This window comes from Scyliorhinus canicula, chromosome 19 (assembly GCF_902713615.1).
Source record: "Scyliorhinus canicula chromosome 19, sScyCan1.1, whole genome shotgun sequence".
NCBI lineage: Eukaryota > Metazoa > Chordata > Chondrichthyes > Carcharhiniformes > Scyliorhinidae > Scyliorhinus > Scyliorhinus canicula.
Window position 1 is genome coordinate 51,525,718 of NC_052164.1, and position 14,076 is coordinate 51,539,793.

The following is a 14,076-nucleotide window of genomic DNA, read 5'->3' on the forward strand; positions in this document are numbered from 1 at the left end:
TCTTACAACACCAGGTTAAAGTCCAATAAGTTTATCTGGAATCATTACTTTCGGAGTGTAGCTCCTTCATCAGTTCCTGATGAAGGAGCTACACTCCAAAAGATAGTGATTCCAGATAAACTTGTTGGACTTTAACTTGGTGTTGTAAGACTTCTTACTGTCCCCACCCCAGCCCAACGCTGGCATCTCCACACCATGACTCCCAGGACAGGTACAGCATGGGATTAGATACTGAGTAAAGTTCCCTCTACACTGTCCATATCAAACACTCCCAGGACATACAGCACAGGGCAGAGTAAAGCTCCCCCTACACTGTCCCCATCAAACACCCCCAGGACAGGTACAACACAGGGTTATATACAGAGTAAAGCTCCCCCTACACTGTCCCCATCAAACACTTCCGGACAGGCCTGCTCATCTTATTCATTAATCCCACTTCCTTTCCATTGATTTAATTCGCATTAAACTGATTACCACCCAATTTCCCATGAATGGTCACCAAGTTAGCTGACATTTTAAATCGTTCTTTCCCTCGGGTACCATCTTCCATCGTTTCAAAACATTGACATCACTCACTTCCAGCCTTAACCATTCTTTGTATGTCAATTATTTACCCATCTTCAACCTCTTTTTACTCTCCAAAGTCCTCAATGCATTGTCTTATCCACATGTTTGTGTCCACCCTTCCTGAAACTCAGTGGCTGAACACTGTTACTTAAATTTCTATCCCTGTCACAGCTCCTCTTGAAAAAAAAGGTGATCATCGTGTGTCAGCTGTGACTCAGTTCACAGTGTTCTGACCTCTGAGTCAGAAGGTCGTGGGTACAAGCCTTACTCCAGAGAGTTGAGTTAAAAAATCTGAGCTGGTATGTAAGGGCAGTACTGAGAGAACGCTATTGTAAGTGCTGTCTTTGAGATGTGAAAGCCTCTCAGGTGGATGTAAGAAATCCAATGGTGCAATATCAAAACGAGCACTGGAGTCCTCCCTGGTGTCCTGGTCAATATTTATCACTCAATCAAAATGACAAAGACTGTATTGCAGCTTTTGGAAGCTTGTTGTGCGCAGGTTTGCTGTTGCTTTTTTATATTAAACATTTACTGAACATTTTTTAACTCATTTGTGGGATGTGGGCTTGCTGGCTGGGCCAACATTCATTGTCCATCCCTAATTGCCCTTGAGAAGGAGATGGTAAGCTGTCTTCTTGAACTGCTGAAGTCCCTCTGGTGTAGGTACACCCAAAGTTTTGTTAGGGAGGAAGTTCCAGGATTTTGACCCAATGACAGTGAAGGAATAGCGATATATTTCCAAGTCAGGATATTGAGTGGCTTGGAGGAGGAGGCGTTCCCATATGTCTGCTGCCCTTGTCATAGAGCCATAGAATCATACAGCACAGAAACAGGCACTTCGGCCCACCATGTCTATGCTGACCATCAAATAACAATCTATACTGATCCCATTTACCAGCACTTGGCCCAATTTGCCGATTTAAGTGTTCATACAGATGCTTCTTAAATGTTGCAAGAGTACCTGCCTCCAACACCCTCTCAGTCTGCACGTTCTATATTTCCACCACTCTGGGTGAAAAAATGCTTTCTCAGGTCCCCTTTAAACCATTCACTCACCACCTTAAACCTATATCCTCTGGTCTTGGACACCTCTGTGGGAAAAGATTCTGATGATCTACCTTATCTATGCCCCTCATGATTTTGTACACCTCTGTCAGATCCCCCCCTCAGCCTCCTCTACCCTATGGAAAACAAACCCATCCTATCCATTCTCTCCTCATAGCTGAAACTTTCCATCCCAGGCGACATCCTGGTGAATCTCCTCTGCATCCCCTCCAGTGCATGCACGTCCGTCTGGTGGTATGGCGACCAGAACTGCACACAATATTCCAACTTTTATAAGAGTCATTCCTGTTGATTCTCTTATTTCCCCTCTCTTTATTTTTGTCATTATCATTTTTGATCCATGGATGCTTAATGGATATGGATTTTTAAGTCAAGAAGCAGAGAGAATGAAGAATTCAAAAAGCTGCAGCAGAGAACACTCTGCTAGCTTTGGACAGAAAAACTCAGACTTTTCGGCACCTCTGAGATGGGGTGGGGCTCGGTTCAATTGGTTGGCTGGTGGCCAATGAATTGGCCAAAAGACCGTATTCTGCCCGGTAACAGGTGGTCATTGTATCCTGCCTGAGTGGAATGATTTCTAGAGACCTAAGGAAAACAAAGTTTAAATCTTGGACACTCACCTGCTCTTCTTCTCTCTCTGTCTGTCTCTCTTCAGAAAGTCGGTGACTTGATGTATTCCTGAACCTACAGAGAATCTAAATGAATGATTCTACAGTGAAGCCACTACAGGCTGAAAACAGAGACCTGGATCTGAAAGCTTACTTTGAAGGAAGAGCTGCTTAAAGACAACCATCTGAAACATAGACTGTTTTTCCTTTTACTTATTATTTTCAACCCTCTCCTCCCCTCTGTGTTTGTCTGTCTTGTGTTTGCGTGTAGAGGATGGGGGTAAAAAGTAATTATGTTTAAATTTACAAACTTGGTGACTAATTATTGGGCGCCAAGGGCCAAAGGACTTCGGGTATTTTTCTAAGAATTATTGGTTAATTCAATTGTGTTCAATTGTGTGGTGACTCCAGGTCAGGTGGGGCTGAAATTGACTGCGTACTAGCCCAGGGGGTCATAACACTGGCCTAACCAATGTTTTATAAAGTTGTACCAAGACCTCTGTGCTCTTATATTCTATGCCCTGGCTGATGAAGGCAAGCATTCAGTATGCCTTCTTCACCACCCTATCTACCTGTGCTGTCACATTCAGGGATCCATGGACTTGTACACTTGCCCTTCACAATGGTAGTTCTTGCAGTGCATCTTATAGATGGTACACTGCTGCTACTGTTCATCAGTGGTGTAGGGGTTGAATATTTGTGGTGGGGTAGCAAGCAGGCTGGCTGTTTTGTCCTGGATATTGTTGAGCTTCTTGAGTGTTGTTGGAGCTACACTCATCCAGGCAAGTAGGTAGTGTACCATTACACTCCTCACTTGTGCCCTGCAAATGGTGGACAGGCATTTTGGGGGGTCAGGAGGTGAGTTGCTCGCTGCAGGATACCTATTGTCTGACCTGCTGTTATAGCCACAATATTAATATGGCTGGTTCAGACCAGTTTCTGGTCAATGGTAACCCCCCATGATGTTGATCATGAGGGATTCAGTGATTGTAATGCCATTAAATGTCAAGGTGTAATGGTTAGATCCTTTCTAGTTGGAGATGGCCATTGCCTGGCACTAGTGTGGCGTGAATGTTACTTGCCACCTTTCAGCCCAAGCCTGGATATTGTCCAGATCTTGCTGTATATGGACATGGACTGCTTCAGTATCTGAGGAGTCAGGAATGGGACTGAAAATTATGCAGTCATCAGCGAGCATTCCCCCATCTGACCTTATGATGGAAGGAAGGTCATTGATGAAGCAGCTGAAAATGGTTCGGCCTAGGACACTACCCTGAGGAACTTCTGCAGTGATGTCCTGGAACTGAGATGATTTAGCTCCAGCCGCCACAACCATCTTTCTTTGTGCCAGGTATGACTCTAATCAGCGGTGAGTTTTCCCCCTGATTCCCATTGACTCCATAGAACATAGAACAGAGAATATACAGTGCAGAAGGAGGCCATTCGGCCCATCGAGTCTGCACCTACCCACTTAAGCCCTCACTTCCACCCTATCCCCGTAACCCAATAACCCCTCCTAAACGTTTTGGTCACTAAGAGCAATTTATCACGGCCAATCCACCTAACCTGCACGTCTTTGGACTGTGGGAGGAAACCGGAGCACCCGGAGGAAACTCACACAGACACGGGGAGAATGTGCAGACTCCGCACAGACAGTGACCCAGCGGGGAATCGAACCTGGGACCCTGGCGCTGTGAAGCCACTTGTGCTACCGTGCTGCCCCTTTTTTGCTAGGGCTCCTTGATGTCACATTTGCTCCAATGCTGCCCTGATGTCAAGAGCAGTCGCTCTCACCTCACCTCACCTCTAGAGTTCAGCTCTTTTGTCCACATTTGGCCCAAGGCTGTAATGAGATCAGAACTGAGATTTTAAAAGTCCATTTATAGGATCTGGACATTGCTGGCCAGGCCAGCATTTATTGCCCATCCTTAAATGCCCTTGAATTGAGTAACTGAGTGGCTTGCTGGACAATTTCAAGGCAGAAGTTAAGAGTCAACCACATTGCAGTGGCTCTGGGGGGTCACATGTAGGCCAGACCTGGTAAGGATGGCAGATTTCCTGACATTAGGGAACTAGATGGGTTTTTACGACAATCTACAATTGTTTCGTCATTCGACTTTTAATTCTAGATTTTTATTGAATTCAAATTACATCATCAGCCTTGGTGGTGTTCGAACCCGCATCCCGAGGGCGTTACCCTGGGTTACTGAAATACTAGCCCAGTGACAATATCACTATACCACTGCCTCTCCTGAGTGATCCTAGCGGAACCCAGACTGAGCATCAGTGAGCAGGTTATTGCTAACTAAGTGCCGCTTGATGACCCCTTCCATCATTTTACTGCTGATTGAGAGTAGACTGATAGGGTGGTAATTGGTCAGGTTAGTTTGTTCTGTTTCTTGTGTACAGGTCATATCTGGGCAATTTCCCACATTGCGGGGCAGATGTCAGAGTTCTAGCTGTAATGGGACAGCTTGGCTTGGGGCACGGAAAGTTCTGCAGCAGAAGTCGTCAATACCATTGCTGGAATATGTCAGGGCCCATAGCCTTTGCATATACAGTTCCTTCAGCCATTTCTTGATATCACATGGAGTGAATCGAATTGGCTGAAGGCTGGTAGTTGTGAGGCTGGGGACCTCCAGATCAGACCAAGGTGCATCACGTACACGGCACTTCAGGCTGATAATTGTTGCAAATGTTTCAGCCTTATCTTTTTCACTGATGTTCTTGGCTCCTCCATCATTGAGGGTGCAAATATTTGTGGAGCCTCCTCCTCCAGTGAATTGTTTAATTGTCAACCATCAGACTGGATGTGGCAGGACTGCAGGGTTGGATTCTCCGCCCCGCCCCGTCGCATTTCCGCCTTGACCTGCCGGCGGGATTCTCCGTCACGCCGGCCGATCAATGGGGTTTCGCATTGTGGGGCAGCCCCACGCCGTCGGGAAACCCTCGGGCTCCGGCAAAACGGAGAATCCCACCGGCAGAGAATCCCGCCTGGAGCTTTGATCTGATATGTCGGTTGTGGAATTTCGCAGCTCTGTCTATTACTTGCTGCTTATGCTGGTTCTCACACAAATAGTCCTGTGTTGCAGCTTCACCAGGTTGACACCTCATTTTTAGGTATTCCTCGTGTTGCTCTTGACATGCTCTCCTGCACTCTTCGTTGTACCAGGGTTAATCCCCTGGCTTGCTGGTAATGGTAGAGTAGGAAATATGCCGGGCAATGAGGTTACAGATTCTGCTGCTGTTGATGACCCACAGCTCCTCATGGACGCCGGGTCTTGAGTTGCTAAATCTGTTCGAAGTCTAAACCATTTAGCATGGTGGTAGTGCCGCATAACACGATGGATGTTATCCTCACTATGAAGATGGGACTTTGTCTCCATGAGGACTGTGTGGTGGTCACTCCTGCTAATACTGTGATGGACAGATACATCTGCAGCAGAAGAGGCGGAAGAGGTGTTCAGTGAAAGAATGGCAAAATATTCCCATCAAGATGATGTGTAACTTGGAGAGGAACTTGAAGGCGGTATTGTTCCCAGTACCTGCTGCTCTTATCCTTCTAAGTGGTAGAGGTCATGGCTTTGCATCCTGCTGGAAATAACTTTTCATTTTTGCACCTTTCACAGTCCCAGGATGTGCCAAAGCCAGAGCCTGGGAGAAGGAAGCGGGATAGCAGGCAGCGACAAACACTGAGGCCTGGGGTCTAGCGGGGGTCTGGGCTTGCTCTCGGAATGGAGTTTCTTGTTGACCCCCCTGCTTTAGCATTCAGGCTGCAGATCTGAAAAAACGACTTTAATGATCGTTGTAATCTTCAAGCTGAGGGTTCTGATTGTTTTTAAAGTCAGTCTGCTGTTGTCAACTTCACTTGTTGCAGAGCTGCTATTTCTGACCTTTGAGAAGCTTTGTGGCTCTGATTCTTTCCAAATGCCCGCCAGAAAACAATGAAGCTGCCGGGTGGTCAACAGCAGCAGCAACTGAGAGTGTTCTTGTTTGAAAAATGGTCAGCAAAATCTTTATTTTAGAGCTCACAGGATGCTGTGGAGGAGTGTGGCAATGGTTAGGGGAGGTTGGTGCGTGATGGAGGGAAGTTGGTGGGTGTTAGAGGGATGGGTGGAGGTTGGGGGCTATTGGAGGGGAGGGGGCTGGAGGTGTTGGATGAGGAGGGAGAGGATCGTAGGGTTTGGGAGGTGGGCTGACAGGGATAGTGTGGGTGAAGGTGGAGGAATGGTATCCGATAGGAGTGTCACTATTTTTTGCTGTTGGAGATTCCTATTTATTCATGACATTTTTCCATTTGTGGTAAATTGACCAATTCACCAAATTCACCAGGGGCTGGTTTAGCACAGGGCTAAAGAGCTGGCTTTTAAAGCAGACCAGCAGCACGGTTCAATTCCCGTTCCAGCCTCCCCGGACAGGCGCCGGAATGTGGCGACTAGGGGCTTTTCACAGTAACTACATTTGAAGCCTACTTGTGACAATAAGCAATTTTCATTTCATTTTCATGTCGAACACAATTTGTGTGACGTTTCCTGGGGGTAGGGTAAATAATCCAGTTCTTGAGTAAAAGCCATACTGAATTTCTGTACTTTCTCTGAAAAATTCAGGTGAACAATTAAATCCGCATTTTTCTAAACTGCTGGTCGATACCTGATTGACAAATTCTGGGGGTAGTGCCATTTACGTAAAAGGGGCAAATGCCATTCATGCTATATTGTGAGTTGGCACCAGAGAGATCAGAATGGTACAGTTGTATCAGTTACAGAATTGAATTGATTTTGTCAATGTAGTGATTTATTTGTAGATACTTTCCTACCATCAGCTCTCTGATGAATTATCCTAGGAGGACCAGCTTTGGGCCTACAACTTCACCATCGCTAGTCATTCTGCTGACTGTATTCATGCGTAATGAAAGAAAGACAAAACCTATATTTATACAGCATCTTTCATGATGTTCCAAATTGGTTCACAACCAAAACAATACTTTTGTTAGTCACTGGTATAAGGTAGGTCAGTGTTTATCAACTTTTTTCACTTTAATGCAAAAAGGGAGCCTGAAGGCCCACATGATCTCACTCCAATCAGGTGCACAGGAGGAGAGGGCAAAGAACAAAGAACACTACAGCACAGGAACAGGCCCTTCGGCCCTCTAAGCCTGCGCCGATCAGATGTCCTGTCTAGACCAACCACCTGTATCTTTCTATACCGTGTCTGTTCATGTGCCTATCCAGATATCTTAAAGGTTGCTAATGTATCTGCCTCAACCACCTCACTTGGTAGTGCATTCCAGGCCACCATCACCTTCTGTGTAAAATCTTCCCCTGCACATCTCCACTGAACCTATCCCCCCTCACCTTGAGCTTGTTCCCCATTGTAATTTTCAATTCCGCCTTGGGAAAAAGCCTCCAACTCATATTAGGTGCAGACTTCACCAGTTCCTTGGCACCGCCTTCATATTTGTGAGAACGGAAAATCGAATCTCACACATGTAGGTCAACATGAAGGGCAATAGCAACAAAATGCTTGTTTTACTCAGCATTGGATACGCCTAGAATGCTGACAGCCACATGGACATTTGGAAGAGAAAATGCTGGAAAATCTCAGCATGACTGGCAGCATCTGTAGGGAGAGAAAAGAGCTAGTGTTTCGAGTTCGATGACTCTTTGTCAAAGCTAACAGACAGAAAGTGGGAAATATTTATACTGTGGAGTTAGAATGAAAGATGAGTCATAGCCACAGAAACCCAAGGAAACCAGGTGCTAATGGCCACAGAAACCAAGGGGAAAGAGTGCTAATGACAGTGCCCAGAGAGGACAAAAGATGTGAAAGGTCAAACAGCAGGGAAACTAACATCAGAGGATGACCTGTACATGTGGGGGGAGGGGAAGTGGGAAGCAAAGAGAAGAAAGGTGAAGGAAAAGTGGAGAAGATTGGGGGGGGGGGGGGGGGGGGGGGGGGGAATTAAATGTATATTAAGAAAAAAAAAATGGTAAAAGACAGTTGAAATGAAATGAAAACAAATGGGTTGAGGAGGGGTCGAGTTGATCATCTGAAGTTGTCGAATTCGATGTTCAGGCCGGAAGGCTGTAGCGTGCCTATCCAGAGGATGAGATGTTGTTCCTCCAGTTTGCGTTGCCCTTCACTGAAACATTGCAGCAGGCCAAGAACAGACATATGGGCATGGGAGCAGGGTCTTGTGTTAAAATGGCAAGCAACAGGAAGGTCAGGGTCCTGAGTGCGCACAGACCGAAGATGCTCAGCAAAGCAATCACCCAGTCTGCGTTTGGTCTCTCCGATATAGAGGAGACCACATTGGGAGCAGCAAATGCAGTAGACCAAATTGGAAGAGATGCAAATGAAACGCTGCTTAATCTGGAATGAGGTGTTTTGGGCCTGGGATGTTAAGCATGGTGAAGCGGTAGGTGTTACACCTTCTGCGATTGCATGCAAAGGATATGCAACATTCTTCCAACTGCTGCCTCTCGCCGCATCCTGAAAGCCACATCAGTGCCATGTGCACCTCCACATGAAGACACTCAACATCTCTCTCCAGGAGCACCGTCTTACTCTCTCTCAAACGTGTCCCCAGTTTCATTTCATCCTTTGCATCATTCAACGTCTTAACAAGAATCTTTTCCTGTTTCTTACAGAGGTTAGGAACAAAGCTTCAACAACTCATCAACACCACAGCCCATTCCTAGGCCCTCCACCAGTCGCAATCCCTCGTCACCCATTTCTCCCAATATCAACACCACTGCCCATCCCAGGCCCTCCACCAGTCCCAATCCCTCGTACCCCATTTCTCCCAATATCAACACCACTGCCCATCCCAGGCCCTCCACCAGTCCCAATTCCTCGACCCCATTCTCTCTCAATACTCAACACCACTGCTCATCCCAGGCCCTCCACCAGTCCCAATCCCTCGTACCCCATTTCTCCCACCCGAGCCCTTGCAGCGTGTTCACCATACCCTCAGACCCTCCTCTCTCTGAGGTTGAGCGTGCTGTTCTCAGCAAAGGACTCAGCTTTGTACCCTTACGTCCCCACCTCAATGATATCCAGGCTCGACATGATGTTGAACTCTTTTTTTCGCCGCCTTCGTCTCCGTGCCCACCTTCTTTGGGCAAGAATCCTCCCCCCGTTCCACTGATCCTTTCATGTGCCTCCAACATTCTGCCTCCAAGTGGACCCGCCATGCCAGGACAATTACCTGCCCTTGATCTTTTCATTGAGAACTGTAAACGGGACAATCGGCCGTCTTAATTTTTCTGCCCCGCTCACCCCATTCCAACCTCTCTCCTTCCGAACTTTCTGCTCTTCACTCCGTCAGGTCTAACCCCGACTTTGTCAACAAACCTGCCGCCAATGCGGGTGCCGTTGTCGTCTGGCGCACTGACCTCTACCTCGCAGAGGCTGAGCAGCAACTCTCAGATACTTCTCTTACCTCCCCTGGACCAATGACCAGACCACTGAACATCAAGGCAATTATCTCCGACACCGTTAGCGACCTCATTTTCTCCGGATGACTTCTCCCTCCGGCTTCCGACCTCATAGTCTCCCAACACCGGACAGTTTGCTTTACCTTCTTCCCCAAATCCACAAAAAGGACTGTCCCGGCAGGCCCATTGTGTCAGTATGGTCCTGCGCCACCGAACATATTTCCTCTTATCTTGACTCCATCCTCACTCCTCTGGTCCACTCCCTCCCCACCTACATCCGGGATTCCTCTGATGCCCTGCGTCATATTGACAGCTTCCAGTTCGTGGGCCCTAGCTGCATTCTATTCACCATAGATGTGCAATCCCTCTACACATCCATCCCACACCAGGATGGCCTGAGAGTTCTTCACTTCTTTCTCGAAAAGAGACCCGGACAATTCCCATCGGCGGGCGGGCCTGTGCCGTGGGAGCATTCTTTTTCTTCCGCCTTCGCCATGGTCTTCACCATGGCGGAGGCAGAAGAGACCCCCTCCCCTGCAGCCGCTAACGCTCCGGCGCATGCGCGGACTTAAGCCGGCTGGCAAAGTCCTTTTGGCTCCGGCTGGCGTGGCGACAAAGGCCATTCACGCCAGCCGGCGGAGTGGGAACCACTCCGGCGCGAGCCTAGCCCCTCAATGTGAGGGCTTGGCCCCTAAAGGTGCGAAGAATTCCGCACCTTTGGGGCGGCCCGACGCCGGAGTGGTTCACGCCACTCCGACACGCCGGGACCCCCCGCCGGGTAGGGGAGAATCCCGGCCATTGACTTTTTCACACACACTTTAACATCTTCATCTTTTCACACATCCTGTGCAGCTCACATCCTCAGCCATTAAGGAGGTTTATTCAGGAGCTAAAGAAGGCATGTGTCCTTATTGTCTTCCTTGGTATCTGTGCTGTACACAGTTTGTCCATTTATCTTTATGCAGGATAGGATCACTTGCAACGACCAGCTACCCCACCCACCCTCAACCAAATACCAGAGGGGGGGTGCTTGAGCCAGGCCCCTCACCCAGCAGGAAGAGTGTGGAGCAGAGCTGACCAGTGAGGACTGGGCCTGGATTGAGCAGCACGGCGCAAAGTCAATCAGTTCGAGTGTCAAAGAATACCAACATCATGGCAAAACAGCCAAGTTCACCCTTCCTTCCAAATGACAATGTTCACCCCCTCCCCAACAATGTTCACTCCCTCCACAACAATGTTCACCCCCTCCCCAACAATGTTCACTCCCTCCCCAACAATGTTCACCCCCTCCCCAACAATGTTCACTCCCTCCCCAACAATGTTCACCCCCTCCCCAACAATGTTCACCCCCTCCCCCAACAATGTTCACCCCCTCCCCGACAATGTTCACCCCTCCTCCCCCAATGTTCACCCCCTCCCCAACAATGTTCACCCCCTCCCCCAACAATGTTCACCCCTCCCCCCAACAATGTTCACCCCCTCCCCAACAATGTTCACCCCTCCCTAACATGTTCACCCCCTACCCACAATGTTCGCGTCCCCTCCCCCCGACAATATTCACCCCCAGTCCCCGACAATGTTCACCCCCCCCCCCCAACAATGTTGACCCCCTCCCCCAACAATGTTCACCCCCTACCCCCAACAATGTTCACCCCCTACCCCAACAATGTTCACCCCCCTCCCCGACAATATTCACCCCAGTCCCCGACAATGTTCACCCCCTCCCCCCAACCAATGTTCACCCCCTCCCCGACAATGTTCACCCCCTACCCCCAACAATGTTCACCCCCTCCCCCAACAATGTTCACCCCCTCCCCCCAACAATGTTCACCCCTCCCCCAACAATGTTCACCCCCTACCCCCAACAATGTTCACACCCTCCCCCCAACAATGTTGACTCCCTCCCCAACACTGTTCACCCCTACCCCCAACATGTTCACCCCCTACCCCCAACAATGTTCCACTCCTCTCCCCAACAATGTTCACCACCTCCCCCAACAATGTTGACTCCCTCCCCAACAATGTTCACCCCCTCCTCCCCAACAATGTTGACCCCCTCCCCCAACAATGTTCACCCCCTACCCCCAACAATGTTCACCCCCTACCCCAACAATGTTCACCCCCCTCCCCGACAATATTCACCCCAGTCCCCGACAATGTTCGCCCCCTCCCCGACAATGTTCACCCCTCCCCGACAATGTTCACCCCCTCCCCTGACAATGTTCATCCTCTCCCCTGACAATGTTCACTCCCTCCCCCCCAACAATGTTCACCCCCCTCCCCGACAATGTTCACCCCCTCCCCGACATGTTCACCCCCTCCCCCGACAATGTTCATCCTCTCCCTGACAATGTTCACCCCTCTCTCCTGACAATGTTCACCCCCTCCCCCCCACAATGTTCACCCCCTCCCCTGACAATGTTCACCCCCTGCCCTGACAATGTTCATCCCTTCCCCTGACAATGTTCAACCCCTCCCCGACAATGTTCATCCCCTCCCCCGACAATGTTCATCCCCTCCCCTGACAATGTTCATCCCCTCCCCGACAATGTTCATCCCCTCCCCCGACAATGTTCACCCCCTCCCCTGACAACGTTCACCGCCACCCCCAACAAATAGAGTTGCATTTCTCCAAGTGTTGGAAGCCTGTCTCTCTCACTGCTATGGTAAACGCAGTCCTCGCAGACCCAGCATACCCAACACATCATGGTACCAGTGAGTCATGTTAGAGTTTGACGGACCCACCTTGAGATAGTCTGCTTTTGACCAGCGATCGGCCATCCGGTAACCTGGACAGCGTCCGCCCTCCCCCGCCGCTCCGCATCGCCGGCAACCTCGGTGCCAACTGGAAGATGTTTAAGCAGAAGTTTCAGCTGCATCTTGAAGCCACCGACCTCGAAGCCGCATTGGATGCCAGAAAGATTGCTCTCTTCCTCTCTACAGCCGGGGACCACGCTATCCACACTTTTAACTCTCTCACCTTTGCTGAAGGTGAGGACAAGACCAAGTTCAAAACAGTCCTGCTGAAGTTCGACAGCCACTGTGACATCGAAGTCAATGAGAGCTTTGAACGCTATGTGTTCCAGCAGAGGCTTCAGGGTAAGGATGAACCTTTTCAATCCTTCTTAACCCATCTCCGTATCCTCGCACAATCCTGCAACTACGACTCCACTTCCGACTCCATGACCCGCGCCCAGATCATTTTCGGGGTCCACTCCGACCCCCTTCGCCAGTAGCTCCTTAAAAGTGAAGCAGCTCACCCTCGCCATCGCCATTGAGACCTGTGTCCTACATGAGCACGCTAACAACCGGTACTCCTATATCAAGGCGGCAGAGATGGCGCGGCAAGGCCCCCATGATGCGGAGCGGGTGCAGGCCATAAAACAGCTCCAGGGCCTGAGTCTGGACGAGGGCAGCCATTTCGCGCGCTTTTCCCGGGCTCCTGCGCATGCGCGTAACGATCGAGGAGACGGCGAGGCCGAAGACCGAACTGCGCAGGTGTGCACATCGTTCGACCACACCACGCATGCGCGGTGGCGCATGGAGTGTCCTGACGTCGGCGCCATGACTTGCAACAACTGTTGCTCCGCCCACTTAAAGCGGCAATGTCCTGCAAAACCTCGATGCTGTCTCCAGTGTGGCAAGCTTGGCCACTACGCAGCCCTGTGCAGATCTGCTCAACTGCCCACCACACATCGATCCCAGCAGCAGCACAGGAACGTCCGGTCAGTGCAGCAACCCGTTGCAGACTCCGACTCCGACATGGTTCCAGATCCTGATATCGAGGATCTCACATCCCCATTCCGGGTGGGCAACATCACCAAGCATACGATGCTTTCCTCGAAAAAGGCCAAGCCCCTCCCAGTGATGAGCATTGATCCGGACGATGAGTGGTGTGCCACCCTTACGGTCAACAAATCTCGCATACGCTTCAGGCTGGACACCGGCACTTCAGCCAACCTCATTTCGCAGTCTGACCTGGATAACATTCACATCAAGCCGAACATTCTTCCATCGGCCTGCCAGCTTCTCGACTACAATGGCAATGCCATTGCTGCCAGTGGCTCATGCCAGCTTGTGGTATCGCATCGTTCTTCAAGAGCCACCCTGCGCTTCAAATTGTAGGGTCCAACAAAGCTTCCTTGCTCGGTGCTCAGGCCTGCAAGATCCTGAATCTCGTACAGCGGGTTCACTCCATGTCGCCTGCTGAGGCATCAGCCTCGCCAGATTCCAACTTCCAAATCCAATTAAATGACATCATTGCACGATACCACAGCGTCTTCGAGGGTATGGGCACACTCCCCTACACATACAAGATTATTTGAAACCGAATGCCACACCTGTGGTTCATGCACCACGTCGGGTGCCGGCGCCCCTTAAGGACTGCCTCAAGCAGC